The following is a 14,375-nucleotide window of genomic DNA, read 5'->3' on the forward strand; positions in this document are numbered from 1 at the left end:
AGGTAAGAAACCTTTCTTGGAGTTTTGCATGCTAAAACGAGCAAGGATTGTATCTATATATGAAGCTTGAGATAGACACAACATCCTTTTCTTGCGATCCCTTATGACTTTGATCCCAAGAATGTGTGCACATTCTCCTAAGTCCTTCATATCGAATTGTTTGGACAACCATACCCTTACGTCTGATAACACTTTGACATTGTTGCTAATTAACAAAATGTCATCTACGTATAGTATAAGAAATACCACCACATTTCTATTACACTTCTTGTATACACAAGACTCATCCGGACACTGAATAAATCCATATGATTGGATTGCTTCATTAAACCGGATGTTCCAAGATCTTGAAGCTTGCTTCAGTCCATAAATAGATCGATTGAGCTTGCACACTAGATGCTCTTTGCCTTTTTCAATGAATCCCTCTGGTTGCTTCATATAGATGTTTTCTTCAAGACTTCCGTTAAGGAAAGCTGTCTTGACATCCATTTGCCAAACCTCATAATCCATATGAGTAGTAATGGATAAGAGTATCCGAATAGACTTAAGCATAGCTACCGGTGAAAAGGTCTCCTCATAATCGATTCTCTCTTTCTGAGTGTACTCTTTCGCAACAAGCCTTGCTTTGAAGGTTTCTACCTTCCCGTCTATCCCTCTTTTCCTTTTGTAGATCCACTTGCATCCAACGGCTTTTATACCATTTGGTGGTTCTACAAGCTCCCAGACCTTATTAGAATACATAGATTCTATTTTAGAATTCATCGCCTTTTGCCAAGATACTACATCTTTATCTTGGAGTGCTTCGTCATACGTTCGAGGATCAGGTTCATGTTTACCTGGGATCAAGTCTAAAGATTCTCCCAAAAACATGAATCTCTCAGGTTGCCTAACAACCCTCCCACTATGACGAGGCATTGTCTGTAACTGTGCATCATTTGTAACACATGTTGCAGTTTCTTGTGGTACTTCATCTTGTACTGTTTGTACTAAAGTAGACGTGTCCTCTCTCAAGATGAACAATTTTACTTTTGGGCTTGTGGTCTGATTCGGTGGTAAGGACGGGGGACCCTCATGGGCGGAGGGTCAAAGACACGTGGAGGTCAACCCCAAGTTCGCGTCGAACAGAAGCATGCCGAGCCGAACGGAAGGATGCTGGGCCGAACGGAAGGATGACGCGCCGAACGGAAGCATGCCGGGCCGAACGGAAGGATGCTAGGCCAAACGGAAGGATGACGCGCCGAACAGAAGCATGCCGGGCCGAACGTAAGGATGCCGGGCCGACCTGACATTCGGCCAGGAGCTTCCCGGGCCGGACAGAAGGCAACCCGACCATGGGCGGGTTTCCGACGCTCATAGTGAAAAGGGTCACCGGGCCGAGCGGATAGCCCGCTCGGCCGAAGCATAAAGCATCGTTGTTGTGGAACACTCTCAGCTGAGCACCCGGTCGGACCGATACTTACACCCGGTCGGACCGATACTTACGCCCGGTTGGACCTATGCCTGCCGAGCGGATGAATGCTTGGCGTCATGAAAAAGGAGACAAGGGCAAGGGGAGATTAGGGAACATCATTTTCTGACAGCAAGCATATTCGACGACCAGACCATACATAGAATTGTACGACGGAAGGACCTGCTGTCCCATCAAAGAGGTGACCAGACTGTATAGTATGGTGTCAGGCATGTTCCTCTGACAAGCCCATGCTAAGGTATGGTACCAGGACACGTGTACGCCTTGGTAGGTGTGCCCGAGCCTCCCCACAGCTCTATATAAGAGCCTTCATACTTCGCCGGAGGGATGCGTTCTTAGATATTCGAAGCCACCTCTTTGTTGCCCACTTGCCTGACTTGAGCGTCGGAGGGTCATCGCCGGGAACCCCTTTCCGGCCCGACTTCTTTGCAGGTTCGCCGACCAGGAGAGCGCCACGTGCCCAGCGTCCGTTGATTCAGCTATTCGCACAGGATCAATTTGGCGCCGTCTGTGGGAACGCACCTGCATCCGAGCGGAAGCAATGGACGAAGCTGGACGACCGCATACGGTGATGCTCTCCACGGAGGAGCTCGACACTCTGATCGAGGCAAGAGCGGTTAAACTTGTGGAGCAACAGAAACAGAAGGCGCAAGCAGAGCGGATGGAGCAACAAGCGACGTCAGAGTCAGGAGGCCGAGCGGAAGCCGAGTTTCAACCGGAGAACATCTCACCAAGGGGCCGAGATAACGATCCGATCGGCATTCAAGGGGAAAGAGGATGGCCGAGCGAACCACCTCCAGCCGTACCGAGCTGGGTGAAAGGTGCGCCGATGTAATTCATTTTATGTATGTCTTGGTCGCCTGTGTCCTTTTAATGCAGGAGGCAAAGTGATAAAACGCATTTTGGAATTATTGGCCGAACGGCCGACTACACGAAGACCACGTGCCGCTCGGACCGTGTTGAAATTAGCCTTGGAAGACCGTCGAGCTCCGACGTTAAAAATCGAGAGACGAGCCGGCGTCTATAAACCCTCCGAGCGGAAGACCGTCGAGCTCCGACGTTAAAAATCGAGAGACGAGCCGGCGTCTATAAACCCTCCGAGCGGAAGACCGTCGAGCTCCGACGTTAAAAATCGAGAGTCGGGCCGGCGACTAAACCCTCGGCGGAAGACCGTCGAGCTCGGCGTTAAAATCGAGTCGGTGACTATAAACCCTCCGGCGGAAGACCGTCGAGCTCCGACATTAAAATCGAGAGTCGGGCGGCGACTATAAACCCTCGGCCGGAAGACCTCGAGCTCGTTAAAAATCGAGACGAGCAGGCGTCTATAAACCCTCCGCGGAAGATCGCCGAGCTCCGGCGTTAAAAATCGACGGGCAGGCGTCTATAAACCCTCCGCGGAAGACCGTCGAACTCCGGCGTTAAAAATCGAACGTCGAGCGGAAACTATAAACCCTCGGCGGAAGACCGTCGAGCTCGGCGTTAAAAGTCGAGGTGGCGACTATAAACCCTCCAGTAGGAAGACCGCCGAGCTCCGACGTAAAAATTGAGAGACGAGCGGCGTCTATAAACCCTCGGCGGAAGACCGTCGAGCTCGGGCGTTAAAAATTGAGAGACGGGCAGGCGTCTATAAACCCTCGGAGCTCCAGCGTTAAAATCGAGACGAGCAGGCGTCTATAAACCCTCCGGCGGAAGACCGTCGAGCTCGGCGTTAAAAGTCGAGCCGGCGTCTATAAACCCTCCGAGCGGAAGACCGTCGAGCTCCGACGTTAAAAATCGAGAGACGAGCCGGCGTCTATAAACCCTCCGAGCGGAAGACCGTCGAGCTCCGACGTTAAAAATCGAGAGTCAAGCCGGCAATTATAAACCCTCCGAGCGGAAGACCGTCGAGCTCCGACGTTAAAAATCGAGAGTCGGGCCGGCGACTATAAACCCTCTGGCCGGAAGACCGTCGAGCTCCGACGTTAAAAATCAAGGGTCGCGCCGGCGACTATAAACCCTCCTAGCGGAAGACCATCGAGCTCCGACGTTAAAAATCGAGAGTCGAGCCGGCGACTATAAACCCTCCGAGCGGTCTTAGATATATTCAGCCGAGCGGACTAGCTATACAAAATACTTCGTGAGAAATTCCTTGCAAAACGCAAGAGAGGTGGGATGAGACGCGATTAACGAGGAGAAGCGGAGGATGGTTTCTTGGATGCGTCGCTCGGCACTACGGGCGTCCAGTCAGTCGGACTATGCGCCTCCTTCGACTAGACTTGAAGGGGAGGCATGTGATCCGGTGGTAAGGACGGGGGACCCTCATGGGCGGAGGGTCAAAGACACGTGGAGGTCAACCCCATGTTCGCGCCGAACGGAAGCATGCCGGGCCGAACGGAAGCATGCCGGGCCGAACGGAAGGATGACGCGCCGAACGGAAGCATGCCGGGCCGAACGGAAGGATACTGGGCCGAACGGAAGGATGACGCGCCGAACGGAAGCATGCCGGGCCGAACGTAAGGATGTCGGGCCGACCTGACATTCTGCCAGGAGCTTCCCGGGCCGGACAGAAGGCAACCCGACCATGGGCGGGTTTCCGACGCTCATAGTGAAAAGGGTCACCGGGCCGAGCGGATAGCCCGCTCGGCCGAAGCATAAAGCATCGTTGCTGTGGAACACTCTCAGCTGAGCACCCGGTCGGACCGATACTTACACCCGGTCGGACCGATACTTACGCCCGGTCGGACCTATGCCTGCCGAGCGGACGAATGCTTGGCGTCATGAAAAAGGAGACAAGGGCAAGGGGAGATTAGGGAACATCATTTTCTGACAGCAAGCATGTTCGACGACCAGGCCATACATAGAATTGTACGACGGAAGGACCTGCTGTCCCATCAAAGAGGTGACCAGACTGTATAGTATGGTGTCAGGCATGTTCCTCTGACAAGCCCATGCTAAGGTATGGTACCAGGACACGTGTACGCCTTGGTAGGTGTGCCCGAGCCTCCCCACAGCTCTATATAAGAGCCTTCATACTTCGCCGGAGGGATGCGTTCTTAGATATTCGAAGCCACCTCTTTGTTGCCCACTTGCCTGACTTGAGCGTCGAAGGGTCGTCGCCGGGAACCCCTTCCCGACCCGACTTCTTTGCAGGTTTGCAGACCAGGAGAGCGCCACGTGCCCAGCGTCCGTTGATTTAGCTATTCGTACAGGATCATGGTCCATTATATAGTCTTCTTATAAAAACTAGGCATTGGTGCTAACAATGACCTTTTGATCTTTAGGACTATAAAATAAACCACCTTTCGTTCCTCTAGGATACCCCACAAACACGTGAACTTCTGTACGAGATTCCAACTTATCAGCATCTGCTTTCAGCACATGTGCTGGACTATCCCAAATCCAAATATGTCTCAAACTAGGCTTTTGCCCATTCTACAATTCTATGGGAGTAGAGGGTACTGATTTAGAAGGTACCAAGTTTAGAATGTGTACTGTCATTTCCAAAGCGTATTCCCAAAATGAATTTGGTAATTCTAAATAACTCATCATCGATCTAACCATCTCCATAAGAGTTTTATTCCTTCGTTCTGCCACACCATTCTGTTGGGGTGTACCAGGTGCGGATAATTGAGATTGTATCCCAGCTTCTAATAAGTAATTCCTAAACTCTCCTAAGAGGTATTCGCCACCACGATCAGACCGTAGTGTCTTGATACTTTTACCAAGACGTTTCTCCACATCAGCCTTGTACTCTTGGAACTTATCAAAGCACTCAGACTTGCGGCGCATCAAGTAAATGTATCCGTATCTCGAATAATCGTCTATAAAAGAGACAAAGTATTCGAAACCACCTCTTGCCTAGATAGACATAGGCCCACACAAATCAGAATGAACTAGTTCTAACACATCTTTGGCTCTATAGCCCTTGGCCTTAAAAGGTCTCTTGGTCATTTTACCTTCCAAGCAAGATTAACAGGTTGGAAAGTTTTCCACCACTAATAAACCCAAGAGTCCATCAGCTATAAGCCTTTGAATCCTACTTAAGTTAATATGACCAAGTCTTAGATGTCAAAGATATGTTTGGTTCATCTCCGAAAGTTCCTTTCTCTTATTGGAATTAGAAGATGTGTTATTAATTTTCATCTGTTGCTTTGTGGAAGAAATTGGATTTAAAGTATATAAATTGCCAATCAATGCACCAGAATAAATAATAACCCTATTTCTCTTTATAACCATATTTTTATTAAAAGAAACAGAATATCCATCCAAATATAGTTTACAAACTGAAATTAAATTCTTTCTGAAACTAGATACATAAAGACAATTTCTTAAAACCAAACTTCTATTCCTATCAAAAAATAAGTAGACGTCTCCTACTGCAACAGCCGCCACCTTAGTAGCATCGCCCATGTAGACAATTATCTCTCCTTCAATTTGAAATTTTCAATAAAGAGAACTTTATTAATATTGAAATTAGATTTTAGTTCAATGTTACCTATTCCAATTACCTTCAGTTTGTCGTTGTTTCCAAAAGCAACTCTTCCTAGTCTTTTGAAGGTTAATTTTGTGAATATTGTTTGATCCTCGGTCATGTGTCGGGAGCAACCACTATTTAATATCCATTTAGATTTCTAAAAAAAATTAGGAAAAATAAAATTTTAGCTCGAGTGTGAACTTATTTTAACTTGATTTATTTTTATTTTATTTTATTTTATTTTATTTTATTTTATTTTTATTTAATTTATTTCAATTCAATTCAATTTTAATGTAATTTATTTTAATTTTAATTTAATTTAATTTAAATTTTATCCTTATTCATCTCACCCCGTCTAAGTCTTTAGACAAATGGATTCTATGATTTTGTGAGATGAGTTAAGTTGAATTTCAAGATTTGGTTTAACTAGTGTTAGATTCAAGTTTAACTTTGAGTTCAACAAACAGACATTCTTTGGATAAACTTCTAAGCTGTGGTGAGTTACCAGGACAACATTAGAGTAACCACACCTTCAAAAAATTTCAAATAGTCCCGCCCACTGAACTTAGTACAAAACTTTAGTCTAACCAGTTAGGATTAGTAAAGAGTAGCTTCAGTTAGTTCCACTAAGCTAAGTGCACCAGATCAAAATTATATCTTCCTAGACATGCATAGACAGAGTTTTCCTAACCTACTATCATCTAAAACTTCTCTAGTGTTATTTGTCAGGTTAAACTTTTATCCCTATTTAAGCTAGTCCAAATTACCCAACTGGGTAAACTATTATTTTTGGATTCTGTCTCCCCAAGACCAAGATCTAGTTAAGGTCTCAACTTAGACTTTCCAAATAGACCTAAGTTAAATCGACGCTTACAGTTCCCTCAACCAGGAATGTGTCCTCACTGAATCTCTCCTCCAGTTGCTTACCTTCACTTACCACTTGCAGTTGCTTGACTTGCCTTTGACCAACCAGATATTCCCGCCATTTGTCAGGTCTCGCGAACTTAACCAGAATTCCCGCCAAATATCAGGTCCTGTGGACCTATCTGGACTTCACACCGACTATTGGGTCCCGCGAACCTAGCTGGATTTCAGCCTAGTGTCAGGTCTTTAAGACCCGTCAACTCCTGCACACTTGGTAAAGCAATTAGATCACAAAACACTCTAACTTTAATCCCCTTGTCATTTATCAAAATATGAGTTAGATCATTAGTGAAAATTGCACCAACATAATCTGCACTGTGAATAGCATAATCGTGCACTGCAAAAAATCATATTTGTTGTAGTGACTTCTTTCAAGTTGTGAGACGAAGGCATATCTTGGAGGGTCTTCACCTTGTTAGGGTTGACTTTAATTCCCTGCTCAGTCACGATTTATCTGAGAAAACACCCACTTCTAGCCCTAAACAAACATTTGTTGGGTTAAGCTTGATTCTATACCTCCTTAGGGTCTGGCACGTTTCCTCAATGTCTACACATAAATCAGCAGCATGTAGGGATTTTATTAGTATATCATCAACATATACCTCCGTATTTTTATCGATATGCTTTTGGAACATCTGATTCATGAGTTGCTGGTATGTTGCTCCCACGTTCTTCAGTCTGAACGACATGACATTATAGCAGTATGTTCCCTCGAAGTGATGAAGTTGACATTCTCCTGATCTTTATTAGCGAGCAAGACTTGGTGGTACCCCTGATATGCATACAACATGCATATCAGTTCATAATTGACAGTAGAATCAACCACTGATCAATGTGTAGTAGAGGCTAGTAATCTTTTAGGCAAGCCTTATTTAGATCTCTGAAGTCCACACAGACCCACCACTTACTTCCTAGCTTAGACACCAATACTACATTTGTGAGCCAACCAGGAATTGCACCTCCCGGATATGTCTAGCTTCAAGTAATTTATCCACCTTCGCTCGAATGATTTGATTTTACTCCGCCCTAAATCTCTTTTCCTTTGCTTGACCGGTCAAGCCTCCGGTCAGACATGTAACTCATGTTGCATTATAGTAGGTGAAATACTTGAGAGCTCATGGGTCGCCTACATAAAAATGTCATAATTATATCTTAGGGAGGCAACTAACTCTGCCTTTTTCTTGAGGCTCAGATTGGCTGCAATATAAGTAATAGCTTTTGCTCGGTTGGAATAGATTTATGCTTCCTCCTTTTCTTAATAGGTTAGAGTTGGAGGAGTTTCTTGAATTGCATTAACTTTGAGCCGCTAAATCTTCCGAGCAGACCGAGATTCAATCTTCACGATTTCCATATAGCATTTATGTGTTACGAGTTGATTTCCTCTAACTTTGTCGATCGAGTCATCTACTGGAAACTTAATTTTCTGACAGAATGTGGAGACAATGACTCAAAATTCATTTAGTTCCAGTTGGCCAAGTATCACATTGTACTCCGATGGCGCACCCACCACAATGAAATTCATCTGGTGAGTCCTCATGAGTGGCTCCTCCCTGAGAGAGATAGTCAGTCAGACTTGCTCGATTGGCTGTACTTCATTTTTGATAAACCCATATAGTGGTGTTTGTTAGAGTGTATACAAAAAGTCTAGTTTTTTGTATAAACATTTAAGAATCGCATTGGTCAATATCTACATTTATATGCTAAGTGTAGTTGTTCAATTAATTTATATTATAGATAACATTGTGTGTGGTGTCACACACAGAAAATCATGTTATCGGTTCTTTATAAATTATAAACAGTAGCTCACAACTAAGATGGATAGGAACAACACATTGGAATAGTCGTAGTGTAATTTGGTATTAGTTTATCTTAACTATAAAATTACACTAGTATACTCTGAGTGTATTGAGCAAGACCATTTGAGATAGTTTTTTTTATACTAACTAGATAAAAGAGCAATACCTCTATTATTATGGAAGTGTGTACTCTTAATCCTAATATAATAACAAGCACATATATTTAGTATTTATTTCTTTGACTTATCAAAGGGTGAGATTTAGCTCGATAAATCAATAGGCTCGATAAGTTGGGAAATGATATTACTTATAGTGTGTGTTGTTGATTATAAAAGGAAACTGTGTCCTAGTAATCTAGGTTGATAATGTCCCCAAGAGGAGCTCATAAGGATTGTCATGTTAAATCCTACAGGTGGACTTAGTCCGACATGATGATAAGGTTGAGTGGTACTACTCTTGAACTAAGATATTAATTAAAATGAGTTGTCAGTAACTCAATTAATTAGTGGACATCCGACATCTTAAACACAGGGAGATTAACACACTCATAATAAGAAGGAGCCCAAAATATAATTTGGGATTGGTACGGTAGTTCAATAATAATTCTTTAGTGGTATGAATTATTATTGATGAAATTAAGTTGGGTGTTCGGGGCGAACACGGGAAGCTTAATTTCATCGGGAAACCAAAATCAATTTCTCCTCTAGGTCCATGTCATAGCCTCAATGAAGCCTTAAATCCACTCATGAAAAGCCCATCTTGGTGTCCAAGAGTGGGTCGGCCCATGGCTTGGTGACCAAGCCATGGGGCCGACCACTTCCTCCTCAAAGGGGCGGGCCCCTTGCTTGGTGCCCAAGCAAGAAGGGGGCCGACCACTATATTCAAAGTTTAGGGGGCGTTTTGAATTTTTAAAATATTCTCTTTGTAGACATCTACAAGTTTTAAAAGAGGGATTTTAAATTTACAAAACTTTCTTTATTTGAATTAGGCCACATGGTTTAAAAGAAAGTTTTAAAAGTTTTAAAACTCTCCTTTTTTAACCATCCACATGGTTTTTAAAAAAGAGAGTTTTAAATTTAAAATTTTCCTTTTTTGTAACCATGTTAAAAAAGGAAATTTTAGAAGAAAAGTTTTAAATTTTAAAACTTGGTTTTAATTTTTAAAACTTTCCATTTTTAACATCCATAAAAGGAAAGAAAGCTTGTAAAATTTTATAAGAGGATTCCTTCTTTTACAAAATTTTATAAAAAAAAAATTCTCTTCATGATGATGTGGCCGACCACCCTTGCTTGGTGTCCAAGCAAGGGGCAGACCATTAAGAGTATAAAAGAGGAGAAAAGGAAAAAATAAAAGGGGGAAAGGAAATCAAGAGGAAGATTTTAATTTTTTTTATAAAAATCTTTCCTTATTTACCTTGAGCAAGTATTATAAAAGAAGGGGAGGAGAGTGTTAGGATCGATGATCGCGGCTAGAGAGGGGGGGTGTGAATAGCCGACCCCAAATCGTTCGTTTCTTTCTACAAATCAAGGTTAGCGCAGCGGAAATAAATAATAGAAACGCAAAGGAAAAAGGCAAACCTCAAACTCGTCGATGTAACGAGGTTCGGAGATGAAACTCTTACTCCTCGGCGTGTCCGTAAGGTGGACGAAGCCTATCAATCCGTCGGTGGATGAGTCCCCGAAAAACCGGCTAATATAAACTCCTTATGGGTGGAGAAACCTCGCCACAAAAACTTTGCAACAGCAATAAGGAGTACAACAGTAGAGAAAGCAAACAAGAACAATCGAAATGTAAAACCCTTTGCTTGCCTTCTTGTTGTCGACTGGAATCCAGATGAAGCAGCAACTTCTCGGATCCAAGCTCAGCTAGAAAACCAACAGGAAGCTCACCCGAAGCTTCGGCAGTGAGAGCTCAGCAAAGCTCGCAGAAGGAACCAGGAAGAACTTGCAAGAAGCAAGAAGAAGCGGAGAGGAAGAAGAAGTAGCAGTAGCAGCCCTCGATCTCTTCTTATAACCTCTGATATCCTGAGCCAACCTGCGAACCTGCAAGCAAAAAGACCGAACACGAGGCGAAATAACCTAGCCGTTGAGTCACAGCGGCTGGTCTCGAACCGATCGGGCTCCAACGATCGGTCCACATGTCTGATCGGTCTTGGGACCGATCGGGCTTAGTCTGATCGGTCCAGGAGGAGTCGATCGGTCCCTTGGACCGATCAGCATTCTCCTTCTTCTCTTGTTTGCTTCGATCGGTCTTGACCGATCGGATAATCCTGAAGCATTTTGATTCTTGATCGGTCACGGTGATCGGTAGTATCCGGATCGGTCCCGGATCGATCCGAGCTTATTTTGCCCAAACCAAGTCCCAAACCTTCAAACCAACATCCGGTCAACCTTGACTGTTGGTACACCATGCTTAGCATCCGGTCACTCCTTAACCTGCTAAGACTCCCCACAAGTGTCCGGTCAATCCTTTGACCCATTTGGACTTTTCTCTTAGTGTCAAGTATCCGGTCACTCCCTTGACCTACTTGACCTTCTCAACACCAGATGTCCGATCACCCTTGATCCATCCGGATTTTCCCTGCCCGACTTCACTCACGGGACTTTCACTAGCTTCACTCACTAGGGTTTCACCGCTTCACTCACCGGGATTTCCAATGCGGTTTCACTCACGGGACTTTTGTCATGCGGCTTCACTCAGGACTTTCCACATCCGGTCCAGAGAACGAGCTCCTGAGCCCTCTCTGACCACAGTCCGGAGAACGAGCTACCGAGCCCTCTCCGACTTCCATCCGGTCCAGAGAACGAGCTCCCGAGCCCTCTCTGACCACAGGTCGGAGAACGAGCTACCGAGCCCTCTCCGACTTCCCATGTGCCAAGCTTCCATACTTGGACTTCTCCGTGCCAAGTCTCCATACTTGGACTTTTCCCGTGCCAAGCTCCCTGCTTGGACTTTTCACCATGCCAAACTCCCTGCTTGGACTTTTCCCATGCCAAGCTCCCTGCTTGGACTTTTCCGAGTCAGGTCAACTCACCTCGGGTCAACCAGGTCAACCTTGACCACGGGTTGCACCCATAATCTCCCAAGCTTGTATCCTTGTCAAACATCAAGATACAACTTTTCTGTTCACGTCAAACATAACTCGTCAAACATCAAAACACAACTCGAGTCAAGTCAACTCGAGTCTGGTCAACCAGGTCAACCTTGACCTAAGGTTGCACCAACAGAGAGGCCTCATGAAGTATTCTATTATTTTCTCTCTTCTCTCTGTTGGTGCAGCGGGGACCGGCAAGAGGGGGGTGAATTGCCTGCAATCAAAATTTATACCCTCCTCAAACATTCAACTCTAAAATAAAAGCAACACTAATAATTAAAGTAATGAACAGAAAAGAGAAGAGAGACGACTCAGCTATTTGACTTGGTTACAACTGAGACGGTTGTTAATCCAAGGTGTGGAAAGGCGCACTAAAAGAGTCTCCTTCTTTGAAGGCGAAGAAGCCTTTTATACTTTAAGAGCACAGAGGTTGCTTAGAAAAGAATTACAGAGTTGATGATTTTCGTTGTCTCATTGTTCTATTCGAGACCCCTTTATATAGGGGTTCCAAGACTCATCCAAAGCCCCTGATCTTCGGGATTAGGGTTTGACTTCGAGAGGGGGATCGGTCGACCGATCCCAAGGTTCGGTCGACCGAACCTGTGTACTTTCCCAGCTTCCCATCTGGATGCAGGCTCTGTGGAGCGAGCTTAGGTTGGGTCGACCGATCCTTGTATTCGGTCGACCGATCAGCCAATGGTCTCTACTCGATTTGACCCGATCAAATCGCTTCGACCAAGTTTGTGATTATCTTCGGTTCGGTCCACCGATCAGAGGGTTCGGTCGATCGATCAGCCATTGGTTGCTGACGTGGCTGTTGACGTGTCTCCAACGGCTGGCTTCTAATGAAAGGGGTTCGATCGATCGATCAGAGGGTTCGGTCGACCGAACACTTGTCAAGTCAACTTCCCAGTTGACTTGCTCTAGTTCAGCTTGCTTGGGTGATTTCGGCCATCCAGAATAGGGCTCACTCGAACCCAGTTCCCGGCCTTCTCCTCGAGCAGTCTTCCGTCCCGGCTTTACGTCCCTCGAACGCCGCTCACGTTCTTCACGTCCACTGGTGTACTCTTCCGCAGCTCTCTCGTCCTTCAGATGCACCGAGCCCGTCAGTTCCCTTCCCGTGTCGTCCTTCTCGCTAGCTGCGTCTTCCGCTCGACTTCCTGCGCTCCTAAGTTCCTACACACTTAGACACAGGGATCAGACAAACAGGACCTAACCTAAACTTGGTTGATCACATCAAAACAACCACGGGGTCCAACAATCTCCCCTTTTTTGATGTGCATCAATCCAAGTTTAAGTTAGGGTAAAAACAAACAAATAGTAATTTTAAGAAAATTACTAAACTAATATTTTAAGCATAAAAATGATAAAATTTGCAACATAAGTTAGAAGGGAAAAAATATTAAAAGTTTAATTTTTCCTAACTCCCCCTAAACCCCCCTAAACTTGTTACTAAACTCTCCCCCTTTGATCATAGCAAAAACAGGGTAAAAATAATTTTCTAAGTCATTTTAAAAAAAATTCTAAGTGAAAATTTAATATTATTCTTAAAAAAAACTTAGCTTAGATAATTTTATCAAATCTAATTTCAGAAAAGATCTTTAAAAATGAGAATTTTTCTAAGTAAAAATTTCAAGAAACAAAAATAATTTTTGGAGAATTTCTAAGGAAATGTTTAAAAACTTTTCAAAGCATTATTTAATTCTAATTTTAATGTTTTTATCAGAAAGTTAATTAAACATTTTATTTCGATATTTCGGCTTCCAGGTCATGGCGAGGTACTAGACCTTCTTGGTTATTGGAGCAACAACCACTTCCTTAGACAAAGCTTCCATAAAGAAACTCATTGTTTAATTTTCTCACTATAAGTTTTTAACTAAAAGAAAATTTTAAACTAGTAAAGATTTTAGAACCCAGTAAAGGTTCCTTTCTACAGGGTTAGTCAAAAACTTAGTGGGTACATATCCTTTAGGTATTCTTCTAAGTTGACCCTGATGTTTTCTTATATACCAGTTTAATTTTCCATAAACATTAATTTTTTATTTTTGAAAAGCATTAGTTTTTAAACATGCATTTTCAGTTTTGAGTTTTTCAATTTCCAAATTTAATTTCTCATTTTCTAAATTTAAAATTTTTAATATTATTTTTAAATTGGCAATTTCTTTTTCTGATTTGACTAAGTCTTTAGTAAGCACTTTGATAAACTTAAAAGACTGAGAAGGAGTGAGATCACGTACCTTACTTACCTCACTTGGTGATGCTCCCCCTTCATTGTAGCTTTCTTCTTCTGATTCTCCCCCTTGATCAATGCTCATCTCTGAGTCCGAGTCACCTTCGAAGAGATGGTTGGCCACCAATGCTAGTCCCGAGAAAGCTTCGGCTTCTGACTTGGAGGATGAAGAATCATCCCATGTAGCCTTCAGACTCTTGCGTGTTGTGGACGTTGGTTTTTGAGGCTTCTCTTTGTTCTTTTTCTTTAGTTTGGGGCAGTCATCCTTGATGTGCCCTTCCTCGTTGCAGTTGTAGCATCAGACCATCCTTCTGTTGCGTTGATGCAGTAGTGTCGCTTCGGTTTCGTCGATCGATGCTTCGGAGTCAAGATCGTCCTTTCCGGCTTGTAGGGCAATGTTGAGGTTCGAC

This window comes from Zingiber officinale, chromosome 3B, assembly GCF_018446385.1.
Source record: "Zingiber officinale cultivar Zhangliang chromosome 3B, Zo_v1.1, whole genome shotgun sequence".
NCBI lineage: Eukaryota > Viridiplantae > Streptophyta > Magnoliopsida > Zingiberales > Zingiberaceae > Zingiber > Zingiber officinale.